At 42.2% G+C, this 13,054-nt stretch overlaps 1 long non-coding RNA gene across 2 annotated transcripts in view; it reads left to right on the forward strand.

Moving 5' to 3' along the window:
* The window catches only part of LOC135320527 (uncharacterized), a 51,478-nt gene extending 38,874 nt beyond the window's left edge, over nt 1-12,604 (forward strand). Inside the window, exons 7-9 of one of the 2 annotated variants that reach the window (XR_010379697.1) lie at nt 358-455; nt 7,048-7,171; nt 11,429-12,604. This is a non-coding gene — a long non-coding RNA (uncharacterized LOC135320527). Of the gene's footprint in view, nt 1-357; nt 777-7,047; nt 7,172-11,428 lie in introns of those variants that run through there. The other variant, XR_010379696.1, reaches the window with a different exon arrangement.
* Nucleotides 12,605-13,054: the final 450 nt, after the last annotated feature.

Below are 13,054 nucleotides of genomic sequence, written 5' to 3' on the forward strand. Positions count from 1 at the left end.
TTCTAGCTGCAGAGATCCCAAGGACCAGACTGACTGTGGGAACAACCTAGCCATGAAGGTGTTCTTCTTCCAGTTTGTCAAATACTACTCCTCGTGTTTCTACATCACATTCTTTAATGGCAGATTTGTGACTTATCCTGGAGATCTGGTGTATTGGCTGTGAAAATACAGAAATGAAGACGTGTGAATACAGCTTTGTGTTCGGACAGTCTAACCTGTTTCATGTTTTCTCTTAGTTGCCCAATGAAGAGTGTCTTTACTCTCTGTTCCTTAGATTTTTTTAGGCATAAAATAATGACTTTATTTCATGTTAGAGCTATCTAAAATTTAAATGAGATTTTCTTTCTAATATTCCAGTGTGACCCAGGTGGCTGTCTCCTTGAACTGATGATGCAGCTGACAATAATCATGGGAGGACAGTCCATCTGGAATAACATACAAGAGGTGTTACTTCCGTGAGTACTAAGTCATGTGATCTTGGGGTGAGAACGGCCCACCCATCCAAGTAATTTTCCTGCATGCCCATCTCTAAAACAGGGGAGACTCTCTGCTTATTAAAGCTCTCCAGATAAGATGATCCAGCCAACAGTGTAAACATACCTCCTGTTTAATAATTATGTTTAAATTCCTTCCTTTTTATGTTTAAATTAAATCCTCAAGTGCTATAGTTTCTGCTTATTAGCCCATCACTGGGGACTGACTGATCAGAGCCCGTTGAGAGATGGCCCTTTTTGGGGCCGTGAACTAAGTTTTCCCACAACATCCCGCAACTTTCTCCTCCTTTTATACATGCATTTAAAAATCCATAACAGGAATTTGTTGAGTGCCTAGTATGTGTTAGTCACTGTATTAAATGTTGTACATATATGTGTGTGTGTGTGTACAATTTAATCACCCAAACAATCCTTATTCTTATCTTCCTTTTCAAATGAAGATCCCGTGGCTTAAAGAGGGTAAATGATTTGCCCAATTTCTCATTGCCAATAAGAGACCACTGTGGGACTCAGATGTAAGACCCTATCTCATGGAATTCATGTTCTTCTAAGAACAGAGACTCTCTTGGTGTCCTAAGGCACAGGGCTACATAATGTTTTAAGAGACACTTGTCTAAAATAATAACTACAGAGGTTTTGACTTACTGTTCTCTTCCTAAAAATGAGAAAAGCAGATGTTAGCAAAAGTCACACTGTCCATTGGATTTTCACATAAGCCCTATCCCATATCAAAGTGGACATTCCAGTGTTATCTGCAATTTCTGAACATTTCAAGGAGCTTAGTGTATTCACTTTCTTTTGTAACAAGTATCCCCAAATGACATGGTAGTAGGAAGAAAAAAGAAATAGTCTCCACTAAACAACACAAATTTAACCTCGTAGGGTTCTTGAACGCAGGAGCCTGCTGAAGTCAAAATATTGGCACGGCTGTTTCTGAAGGCCTCAGGGGAAACTGTATCTTTGACTTTTCTGGCTTCCAGAGGCCACCTACGTCTCTTGGCCTGTGACCTCTTTTCCTTCTCTCAAGGTCAGCATGGTTGTGTGCCTCTGACTCTGATCCTGTGGTCAAATCTCCTCTCCTCTCTCCCCTCTTCTGTCTCCCTCTTCCTACTTTAATGACCCTGGTGATTACAATGGGCTCACCTCTATAATCCAGCTCGTCTCTCTTAGAGAATTCTGGTTAGCAACGTTAACCGCATCTGAAATCATAGACCCCCTTTGCAAGGGAAACTGACCTCTTCCTATTTTCTGGTGATAAGGACATAGACATATTGGGGGGGAACATTTTTCTGCCCACCACACTAAGCTTTTTAAGATAATTTCTGGCTTTGAGTTTCTGTCCTCATGAAACTGTTGATCTCTCTTCTGTCTTGCCTTCAACAAAATCATTCTGCTCCTGGCCAACCTAACTGCATTGCTCACCACTCTCTGTGGTGTCCCCCAAAACCAATTACACAAGCAATTCTTACTGTTGTTTGGAGCATGGAGGAGAAACTCAAACAACTTGAATTTTGAAATAAAAACCTCCATCATTTTAAAATCTTCCATGCCACTATAAAAAAATTATTTTTTAACTTCATTTTTTAATTTTTAAACTATTTTAAACTTTGTAACTTTTTTTAAACTTTACTTTTTTTCTTATCATCCTTCATTGTAAGCTCCAGAAACCTGCTATTCTGCCCACCGCATCCAAGTTCCCTTTCACTGTTTCTCCTCCCTTCCCTAACTTTCCTTCACTCTCCCTTATTACCAATTTTCTGTCCATTCTCTTTATAGGGCAGTTAAATTATTTTTTCTTTCCTTCTTTCTGTTTTTGCAGAGTGAACACATTTGTGTGTCAGTGTGTCCTTCCACATTTCTTCACAAGGTCTTCATCTTTCAGCTTCAGGATGGATTACTGTGGTCTGTCTCTAAACAAAGGCATTTCCCTTGTCCCCCAGCTCACCACGCCCCTCAAAAAAAAGATTCTGATCTTTGCTGTGAAATGAATCTTTTTTTTCCCTACTGTGCAGTAGACAACTCTTACCCTGAGCTCACAGTCAGATTTCTCCAGAGGAGTAAAAGTAGCTCATGTGCAAATAATACTACTTTTCTCTGTGAAAAGAAATAGATCAGATAGAGGAAATACTTAACTCAGATTACTCAAAAGCATTTCCTGAAGGAAATAGGTTAATTATTTAACACTAAATTTTGTTGAATCTGGTTATCAGTGAGCTATTTTTACCAATCAAGAAGGATATATTTCCTAAATTGGTACTGAGCAATTCATGTGAAATGAAACTTGCTCACATTAACTAGTTTAAAGTAAAGGATGCATTATAGTATCTGTGGTCTGTTTATACCTTCGCTTAAGTAAGCACGTTGTTGTAGGTTCCAGTGAGCTGAACTTTGCCTACATGTATTTCTACTCTGGGCTAAAATATTTAGGGAAAATATTTTGAATTATGTTTCCCTTTTTTGAATACCAGAAATTCTGAATGGTAGCCAAGTTCGAGGGTGGCTTGTGTTTTCCTCACTGCCTCTTCTCTTTGTATAAGGTGCCAGTTTCCTTCTTAATTTTTCATATAAAATCCTAACATACTAAAGATCTATCAATTACTCTTGCTGCCCCAAAACTATACCCATCCTCAAAAATACATAGGAAGGGAAAAGAAAACTTATCAAAGTTAGTGACTATTTTCATGCTATTTAAATATGTCTAAAGGAACATAATGAAATGAATTTTACCATATCTCACCTGCCTCCACCCCCCAATCCCATGTGGGTTTGTTGAGTAGGATTCTGGGAGCAAATGAAGAAGGACAGTGATGCCGTGATCCATTCTCTCTCTGGGGTCTCCCCAGCACTTGGATCGGCACTTGGTATAAAGTAGGTCTCAGTCCGAGCCAGCTGAGTGAGTGAGTGACTCACAGGCATCGAATGAGTAACATCAGTGAATTAACAGCATTCTTTGTAGGACTCAGAGACTAAGCTGAGTGCCCTATGGCCTTCCCAGCCTCACGTACTATTTTGATGTTGGGGTCATTTCTGGGAATGTTATTCTGTACTTGACAAAAGTCTAGTACAATTCCAGGGTTAAGTAACTTGCCCTAGGGAAATTTTATGATAAAATATTAAGAAAAATGGTTAAATGCCCAACATGACATAGCACTGTCCTTTGGTGTTTAGATAATGTATGGCTGTAATTTTCTTACTTTATATGCTTTCTACATTTTCCACCGTGTGTACGCACTACTATATAGTAAGAAAATGCAAATATTTAAAAGAGAAAATCTCTCTTCTCCAGATAAGATTTGGTTAGAGGATGAGTCAGATAGATATATTAAGAGAATCTTAAATACATGTGTCCATAATTCACTCTTTAAATCCAGGAACAGGAAACTCAGGAATGAAATAGATTAAGAGAATCAAAGATACTTGTATTCAAGATTAGCAAGTAGGAGTGTCCTCAAAAGAAAAGGTGATTATCTATAATTCAGGGATTAAATGTGATAATGAACGTACAAAGACAACATGAAGTAGAAAATGCCACGTGGGAAGCACTGAGTAAAGGGCAATTTACCATGATTTTGCCAATATGTGTGGTCAATTCCCAAGCAAATTATTGTGTAACCCCTGCTAGAGGGAGAAAGCTTCCAGCCTTGGCTGGAGAGTGGGGAGGATCCAGTGTCTGTATTTTTTAAAATGTCTACAGGTGTTTCTCATGTGCAAATTGGTATCCCTGCATGAGAACCATAAACCAACAGAAAGCCCAAAAGACCGAGGACAATGATGGGTTGCCGACAGCCCAAGCTTTTCTGCCACAGAAGAGTGGTTCCAGTCAGGAAGACTGAGCAAGAGGCTCAGAGTCTTAGCTAAGGACAAGCAAGTCGGGACTTCTAATACGACCTAATGTCATCGACGGGGGAGGGCAGTTCAGCACAAGAAGGGAGCACCAGGTGAGTTAACATGGAAGTTACACCCTGGATCCAAACCGTGATGGATTTGGGTCCCGGAGGGTTAAAGCCCTGCTTCCGTTGGGCATGGACCGCATTCCACAAGAGGCTGAGACAGGAATTATGAGGCAGAGAAAAATTCCCCCAGGGGACTCCCGAGTCTGGGTGCCTGGAAGGGTGATGGACGAGCGCGGTCCCAGCTCCACCCGCACCGCAGGGCTCCGAGTGGCTGTGGAGCTGTGCGCTCCCGGCCGGACCTCAGACCTGACTGCAGTGCTCCGGGCTGCGGCCTGGGGAGCGGCGTCAGGAGCAGGCTGTCCCCGTCATTCTCGTAGGAGCTGCAGTGACCGCCACCCCGGTGGCCACGGCGTTCCCAAGCCAAGGGTCTAAGTGACTTCAACCTTATTTACAGGTGACCACAGCTGGTTAGCCTGTGTTGCTCAAAAAGAAGATCCCATATGGGGTTTTGATGTGTTAGGGGGTTTGCTAATACCTGGCCTGCTTTGAATCGTTTCATCTTGACAGCAGCCTGGGCAGTCGAAGTTTCACCTCCCAATTTTATTTCAACATTTTTTGTTGAAAGTATAGTTGGTGTAAAATATTGTGTTAATTCTTGGTATACAGCATAGTGATTCACATATACATACATATATATATATATGTATTCCTTGTCATATACTTTTCCACTATAGGCTATTAAAAGTTATTGAATGTAGTTCCCTGTGCTATACAGTAGAATCTTGTTTGAAACAAAAATTACTAAACAAAGTAACAAAGGAAGCAGACTAAACCTATCCATGTATACGGCACAGTTGAGTTTATCTCAGGATTTAAATGTGGTTTTGAGCTCCAGGATCTCTTTATCAACTTATCATATGTAAAGTGCCTGTGGAACACTTCTCAGAAAAATGTTTAAAAATCATAAGATTTAGAGAATAAAGAAGGAAGATAATTATACTGAAAAGCAGGTATCAAAATATAGAAATGGGCATTTTGTGATACAGTAATATGTGAATTATTGGAAGGACGTGTTGAATAAGAGGATCCAGTGGTGGGTCTACTGACCGCAACATTCTGCCACAGCAGTGAGTGTAAATCAACTTCTGAGATCTGCAACAATTGCATTTTGAATGTAAATAAAGTTAAATAACAAATAAGCCATGAAGTGTGGATTCAGATTCAGGGGTATCTCGAGTCCATATCCCCACCACTTCACAGAGCTCCCTGCTCTTCCCCTAATGTCATTGAAAGAATTGGGGAAAGTTTGTGAAGCGAAGGGCATGTTCCATTGCAAAGAAATCTCGTAGCAACCCTGGGAGCATGGCCAGGGAAAGGTTAACGCTGAGATCAGAGGCAGTGGGAAACCTAGCAGGGGAAGCTCTTTACAAGTCACATCATATACTCTGTGTGTGTCCACGTGTGTGTGCATACAGACGTGTGGGCATGTATGATGTATACACCTGCCTTTCGTGTGAAGACGCCTCACTGTCCAAATTTGAAATCCATCCAAACGTGCAGTGCAGTCAGCCGAAGCTCCGCCAGATGCTAAGTTGTCTGTTGTTGCTCTGTCTCTTCTGCTGAACTCCACGAGTAAACCACGCGCCAGCTGTTGCTTTCAGGAACAACAGCTCTGTAGTCTACAGGTCCATGCCTTGTTTCACTGCCAACTCCGAATTCCTTTCAGGACAAATTGCCATTTGAAAAAGGGGGAAGCATTCAGTTGTCCCACAAGCCTCTGAGTGAGGAAAAAATTTAACCTTAGAGACAGCTCTGTGGGACAACATCCAGAAGGGGGCAGAGCACTGGGCTGCGAGTCGAGGCTGTTTCTTTCAAGCTCTGCACTGAATTTGAGGTGGCATGTCACTTCTTTGGCCCTTGATTTGTTCAGCTGAAATTAGGGTCTTGGACCTGTTCGATCCAACGGTAGAGTATCACTTTTCTGCTCAGTGATCCTCCATTGTTCCACAATTCCTTCAGAGGGAAAAATGAACATCCTCACGGCAGCCTCTAAGGCTCCACCCCCCAAAACCACCACTTATTTCCTATTCACTCTGGCCCACACCAGCCTCCATGCTGTCTGTCCAGCGTGAGGGACCTCAAGGCCTGTGATCACTGTTCCCTCTGCCCACACCTTTGCCTCCGTCTTTGCCTTATTCAAAGGTCACTTGCCCCATCCACACTCCTCCCTACCACACATTCCTCGCCCTCCTTTATTTTCCTCTGCAGCACTTATCACCAGCTCACCGACCCTGTATTTCTTTCTTTTACTTATTTTCTCTGACAATTTACAAACTGGAAATGCCATGGTGGATAATAGCAGAGAAATGGGGGAAAAAACAAATGAGGGTAGGTATCTTCTAAAAGCTAAAGTGCCCACCTGAAAAGGAGGTAGGAGATAAAGTAGTAGTAGTCGTTACAATTTTGGTAAACACAAGGTACGTAGTCAGGACTAGTTTTCACAATACTTGAGTGTAGGTAGGCAGCAATAAAAAGAAATTTATCCTGAAAACAAGAAATTAAATTCTTGGGAAGATGATGTGTTCAGCTTGAAATGTCAGTAATACTTTTATGACCTTGGTCTGATAATATCTTGCTTTATAATTTGATCTGTTTGACAGATGGGTCATGAATCTAATGATGCCACAGTTTCGGGAGCAGAATAGACCACCCCACGATGGGAATGGGACAACCATCTGTATCCAACGGGCAAACTGGGGTTATTTTATGAATACCCTGAAATGAGTAAGTCATCAGTGGGGATTTCTGTGCTGTCGGTTATACTAGAATATGCTTTGGGTCTCAGAAGCATCGGTTACCGAGCCAAACAAAGACCTAGCATACCGAAACGGATCCCGCTTTTCTCAATTAGATGCAATTATGCAGTCAGGCTTTCAAATAGGTTGCCTGTGTATATCTTTGTCAATATTTATGTTGTACAAAGCTGAAGGTTTACTGCCAAGGAATGAAATGGAATACTCATTCAGGTAATTCTCCATCATTGATTCTCAGATCCTTCTGGTCATGTCGTCTAAGGATGAACTCAGAACCGTTACTAGATGTGACTCAGCATTTAATAAATGTGACTGCATTTAATATCAGTTGTTCTTCAACATCTCCTTGCACCCGCCCCCTCCATTCCCTCTCTCTCCAGTGCTCTCCCACCCACGCCTCTCCTGCGCTCTCCAGGACCAGGCCTTTCTCCCCCAGGCCCTCACCTCTGTTCTGTCTGCCCACCACCTGCACTGACATTTCCTTAACTCCACAGAATGAACTTTCCAAAATGGCAGCTGAGTAACTGGGGGGGATTGTAGACCTCTCATCTCTTTACTGATTCATTCATTTATCTATCCAACAAACACTGAGCACCTGCTATGCCAAACACTGTATCAACTGCTGAGGAGACCAAGACAGGTAAGACTTGGTGTCTGCACTCCGCAGGGCAGGCGAGACTTGACGAGTAGTTGATGGATTCCTAAGCAGGTGAACACACATTGGACTTCATAGAGCTGGGAATATTTGAACTGAATTTTGAAAGGTGAAAGGAAGTTAGCTCTCTAATGTGTGGTAGAGGGAGTGGACACTTCATGCAGAGAGGTAGAGACATATAAGAGTACACGGCATGAAGCGGCTTGGCCAGACTGAAGAACAACAAGTAGGGTTAGAACAAAGTATCCACAGGTGGGAATATCAGGTGCACAAGGCCACTGTCACGATGGGTCTTGTGTGATTAGACTTGAATGTATCCTTAAAGAAACAGGGCTATATTGGAATATATGTAAGCAAGAGAATTGTATAATGATTATGTTAAAGTAGATCTGGTTATACTGGCAGCAGAATGGATAATAACATTTTTGGGGGGAGGCCCATATTTTGGGGGGAAAGGATATTTCGGGGGCCACCCCAGGTAATCCAGACAAGTGGCACACGCCTGCAGAGAGGCCCTGGGCAGAGGGAGAGAGTCGTGGGTGGCAGAAGTGGTGACTGCTGCAGAGGGGACTACAGGGCCGGGGCGGCGGGCTGCAGAGCTGCTGAGGTGACTTTCCAGTGACCCATCTGGAGAGCGGATCTGCAGTGGGAGTGTAAGGGGAGGAGATGCATTCGAGGAGATGGTTCTGTGTGTGGCATTTTGATTGCAAAATGTCTATGGGACATCTGAGGAGTGATGCCCGTTGTTAAGCTGGATTCAACAGTCAGGAGCTCAGAGGAGCTGTGGGTGAGGCCGTGGGGGCGATTCATTCCTGCCAAGTGGAGGATTGAGGACGAGGCCCTGGGGAAAATGGCCATGTACATGGCACATGGGAGAAGAGAAATCCACCAAGAGAAAGAAGAATAGCAGAGCTGTTGGGAGAAACTAGTTGAGGCAACACAGAGAAGGCTGTAACCTGGCTTAAGAGGGATTTGAACACTGACTAAAAGGAGCATAGTGAGAAAGGGGGGGGGTGTGTGGGGCAATAAAGAAAGAGCTAAAGCCCACCTTTAATTGCCAAGCCTGGGGAAAAGGAGGAGGAGGACTATACTTAGGTAGACTTTAAAAAACAGATCTGTGTGTATCTGTGTGTGTGCATATGTGCACACAAACTTTTCTGTCTGGGCTTTTTAAGTTTATTTAATAAAACAAAAATTAAGGGGGGAAAACATCCCCCTGAGAGGAAAATATTTGTCCACGGCAAAAGCTAACTGGTAATCAAATAAACACGAGCTGAAAATGCTGACTAGTTTGAAACTCGCAGCCACCGGCAGTACAACTCCTGTCTCAGTGCTGCGATGAGGGCCGTGGGGGATGCAGGGCTCTGAGCCCTGAGGAGTCTTCAGCGCAGGTACTTCTCCAAGAAACTGGACTTTAAAGGGAAGAAGAAAGTGTAGAACATATCAGAGAGCAATACAGGGCCGTGAGAGATGGTTGGTCCAGGGTTCGTTTTGTTTTACAGTGGGCGTTTCTGGCCTTGCTGAGTTGCTAGGCCTTTGCTCTTTTTGGTCTTTGTTCCAAAAGCTTTTTAGAAAGTTCTTCTCGCTTGAAAATCTGAACACATTTAATCATGTTGGGTTATTTCTGGTGTTTTATTTTTTAATTAAAAAATTATCTGGAATTTATTTTAATGTCATAAATGAGGACAGTCTACCAGGCCTTCCAATGATTTAGCTAATTACTGCAGAACTTGAATCCACTGATTTGAAGTGTCAGTTTTATAATATTACTAAAATCTCATAAATATCCACGTCTATTCTTGAAATGTAATGTATTTCATTCATACTCTCAGTGCACTATTTCTATACTGTTTCCATGAACATAGATTAATACCTCCTAGAGTTGGTCCTGTTTTATCCTTTTCCAGAATATCCCTAATACTACAAATTCAAACATCCCTCCTCATTACTTTATTTGTATATATAGGTATATTTCTGGAATACATTTAGGATCACTTTTCAGATTTTTTTCTTAAATCCATTTGGGAATATTAACTAAATTTGCATTCAGATACTAAATTTATTTTGGAGAAAAAATGTTCTATGTCCCCCAAATTTGAGTCTGCCCACTGAAGAGGGTGGTGCATTCTACTGTTCATTCAATCATCTTTTTTTTTCTTTTTTTAAATCATTTATCAGAATCTTCTTAATATTTTTCATTAATTTATTTCTGAATAGTCTGTGCCTGCTTTGTCATTATAAAATGATATCTTTTCTGGGTTTTGATCTGGGTTGATTGCTAATAAACTCTTAATTTCTGGCTTCTCTTGAATAAGAAGGAGATCTGACACTGTGAGGCCCTATTTCCAATATGGTGATGGTGAGCATTGCGTTTCCTTAGGATGTCCACTTGCCAATTTGCCAGTGGCTGCACCCACTCCAAGCATTTCTGCTACTTACCTGCCCCCGTAGGCAGATGAGCTCATGTAGGGTTAGGTGGGTTATGGACACAGATACTGACATCAATGCTGCCACGCTGCTGACCCTGTGGTGTCACTAACTCTGGTTCTTTCTCTCTGACCTCCCTGAATATGACAGCTCCTTTTGGGCTGTGGACCTACTGCATCTTTCCAGCACTGTCGGCTTTTCTGCAACACACGCCTGCCTCTCAGGTCAGAAGCAAATGTCAGCTCCTCCTACCCATCCACCCCATTCACGGTCTTGCCGTTCCTGGCCAGAGTGGTCCCTACCCCTTGACTGAGCAGTAACACTAAAGGGACTATAAATTTGCCTCTCATCCACTGTCTTAGTTACATACCTGTGCTAGTTTACTTTAAAGGTCTGCCAGTTAGGAGGGGAGGGTCTAAAAGTCTTTTAGATCTCTGACCTTATCATTTCTAACCTCTCCCCCACCCTATGGAACAGCTTACCACAGATCTCTGCTGCCCCATCTGTAGCATTGCTCTGTAAATTACACACAGAGAGAAAAGAACTTCTAAGCCACCACCATAACTTTGACTTCCTGTGACCACACAGACCATAGAAATATCAAGATAAAAATTCCTGAAGAAGAATATTTTGCTTAGGAAGACACTTTAATTGCATACCTTTCTGTGACTTGTAATAACTTCATAGACTCTATGAATGTGCTGCACTCACTTTCCCAGACTCAAGGGAGCTTGCTCACTTGCCTATATTCTGTGTATTTCCTCCAACATTCTCTATGCATAGCTTTCCCAAAGGTACATTTCTTATTTCTATTTAAATTGTTAGATACATCCACAATATTCTTTTTTTAATCCTCAAATACAAATCATCTTCCAAGATTGTATTATTTCAACACAAAGAGTGAATAATTTGCTTCAAGATTCCCAAGTTTATTATGAGCAAATAATTATGTTTGGTTGAAGATTTTTAAGTATGTTATTTCTACTAAGGGTATATATGTGAAAGAAACAGGTTGTAATGAGTCTTCTTTCCAGAGATTTTATATTTGCCTTTTGTTTGGATTCTTTCACTGTTGTACATTATTATTACCATGAACGTCTTTTCTCTTTGGGATTTAGTTCACCATTTTCCCCTCTCTCTTTACAGGAGTAAAAGAATTTATGTTGTCCTTCCATCCATCCACCACTCCATGTTTTGTGTCCATTCCTTCAACAGGTATTCAGTTTGGGTTCACCACAGTATATGTGGCCTCTTTCCAGTGGCCCCTCTGTTGGCTCTGGAGAACAATATATTGGAAATCAGAATGGGTACGTGGAACCTTGACTACCCAGTATAGACGCATTGTGCCAGAAAAAGCCCAGAACATCGCAGCATGGCAGCCCACCATGCAAGGAACAGCAATTCTGGCTTTGGTGGACCAATGTGAATAAAAAGGCTTCAGTGGGTGAAGACTTAGAAAAGTCCAAAAATGCATTGGCGTTGTTTCCTAAGGAATCTAGTGTTGGGTAATGTTTAATATGAGAGGGAGATGCTAACACTATCATCGTTATAAACAACATAGTTGTTGTAACTGTAATTGTTATTATTTTTAATATATTTTCTTTATAATTATTATTTGTGACTTACAAGACCCTTACAGAGGCAGTTGTTAAGGAGCGTGGCCGTTATACTGTTGCTGAAGTGTTAATTCAGTAGAAGCATGGTAATAGCATTAATAAGTACTCACTCTTTTGATCCTCACATTGACTATAAAGGTCACCCGGCAGTGCATGTATAATGGAGATAGAAATCTATCCGTTTAAGTGTTTGTAGAACTTAAAATAAGAGCAGACATTCCACCGCATTTGACCATATATTCCAGACTATCAGTTTAAAATAGGAACTACCTGATGAGGCCATAGAAACCCTTTGTGCATCCCCAATCATTCACTACCTTCCTGGTCCCCTGGGGCAGCGGTTCTTCCAGAAGGTGGCCCCATCTCTCCTCCCCACCCCACTCTTGGCCTTTGATACCAACTGTTGGTCATTAGCTAAGCATCCTCATGTCCTGCATGTGTCTGAGCTGTGAGGGAACAGAACTCAGCTGTTTACAAACTGTATTGACTATGACCAGTATGAACAGCCTCTCTCCTTCCCTGCCCACAACCCAACAGTGCAACACGGGGCTCACAACCACAGCGATTCCCATGCCAGCCCATCAGGGAACCTTCTTCCCTAGAAATATTCTTACAACCAGAGATGTTTCCTCCCTTATTTCACTGCCAGTTTCACTCCCAGGTTACAGTCCCCATCAAAAGGCTATCCCAGTTTGAATTTCTTAATCAAGTCGCATTGACCCTGAGTACCTGGCTTTTTCATATGAGCACTCATAGAAATAGAACAGGGCCAGACAGTGGCTGTGGGCCAGGTTCCTGGGTGAGGGGACTTGCTGGGAGCTTCAGGTTCTGTAGCCTGGCCCGAGCTTAGCTCCCAACACGGCGTCTTCCCATCTGCATTATTTCGGGCCAGGCTTCAACAGTTCAGAGTTTCATTTTATCATCTGCAAACAGAATAATCCCCTGCTGCATATTTTAAGACTGTTATGTACCACAAAGGGTGCTTAGGGAATTCAGTGAGTCAATGCATGGAAGTCACATAACCTGGTCCTCAGGAAATGTTAGTTATCTTCATTATGCACCATCGATAAAATTGGCTCACAGACTCGGCCAGGTATCAAAGCTACAGGCACAGGAATTTGACAATGTTTTACTGTCTGGATCATAGTCACAATTT

Source organism: Camelus dromedarius, unplaced genomic scaffold (genome assembly GCF_036321535.1).
Source record: "Camelus dromedarius isolate mCamDro1 unplaced genomic scaffold, mCamDro1.pat HAP1_SCAFFOLD_43, whole genome shotgun sequence".
NCBI classification, from domain to species: domain Eukaryota; kingdom Metazoa; phylum Chordata; class Mammalia; order Artiodactyla; family Camelidae; genus Camelus; species Camelus dromedarius.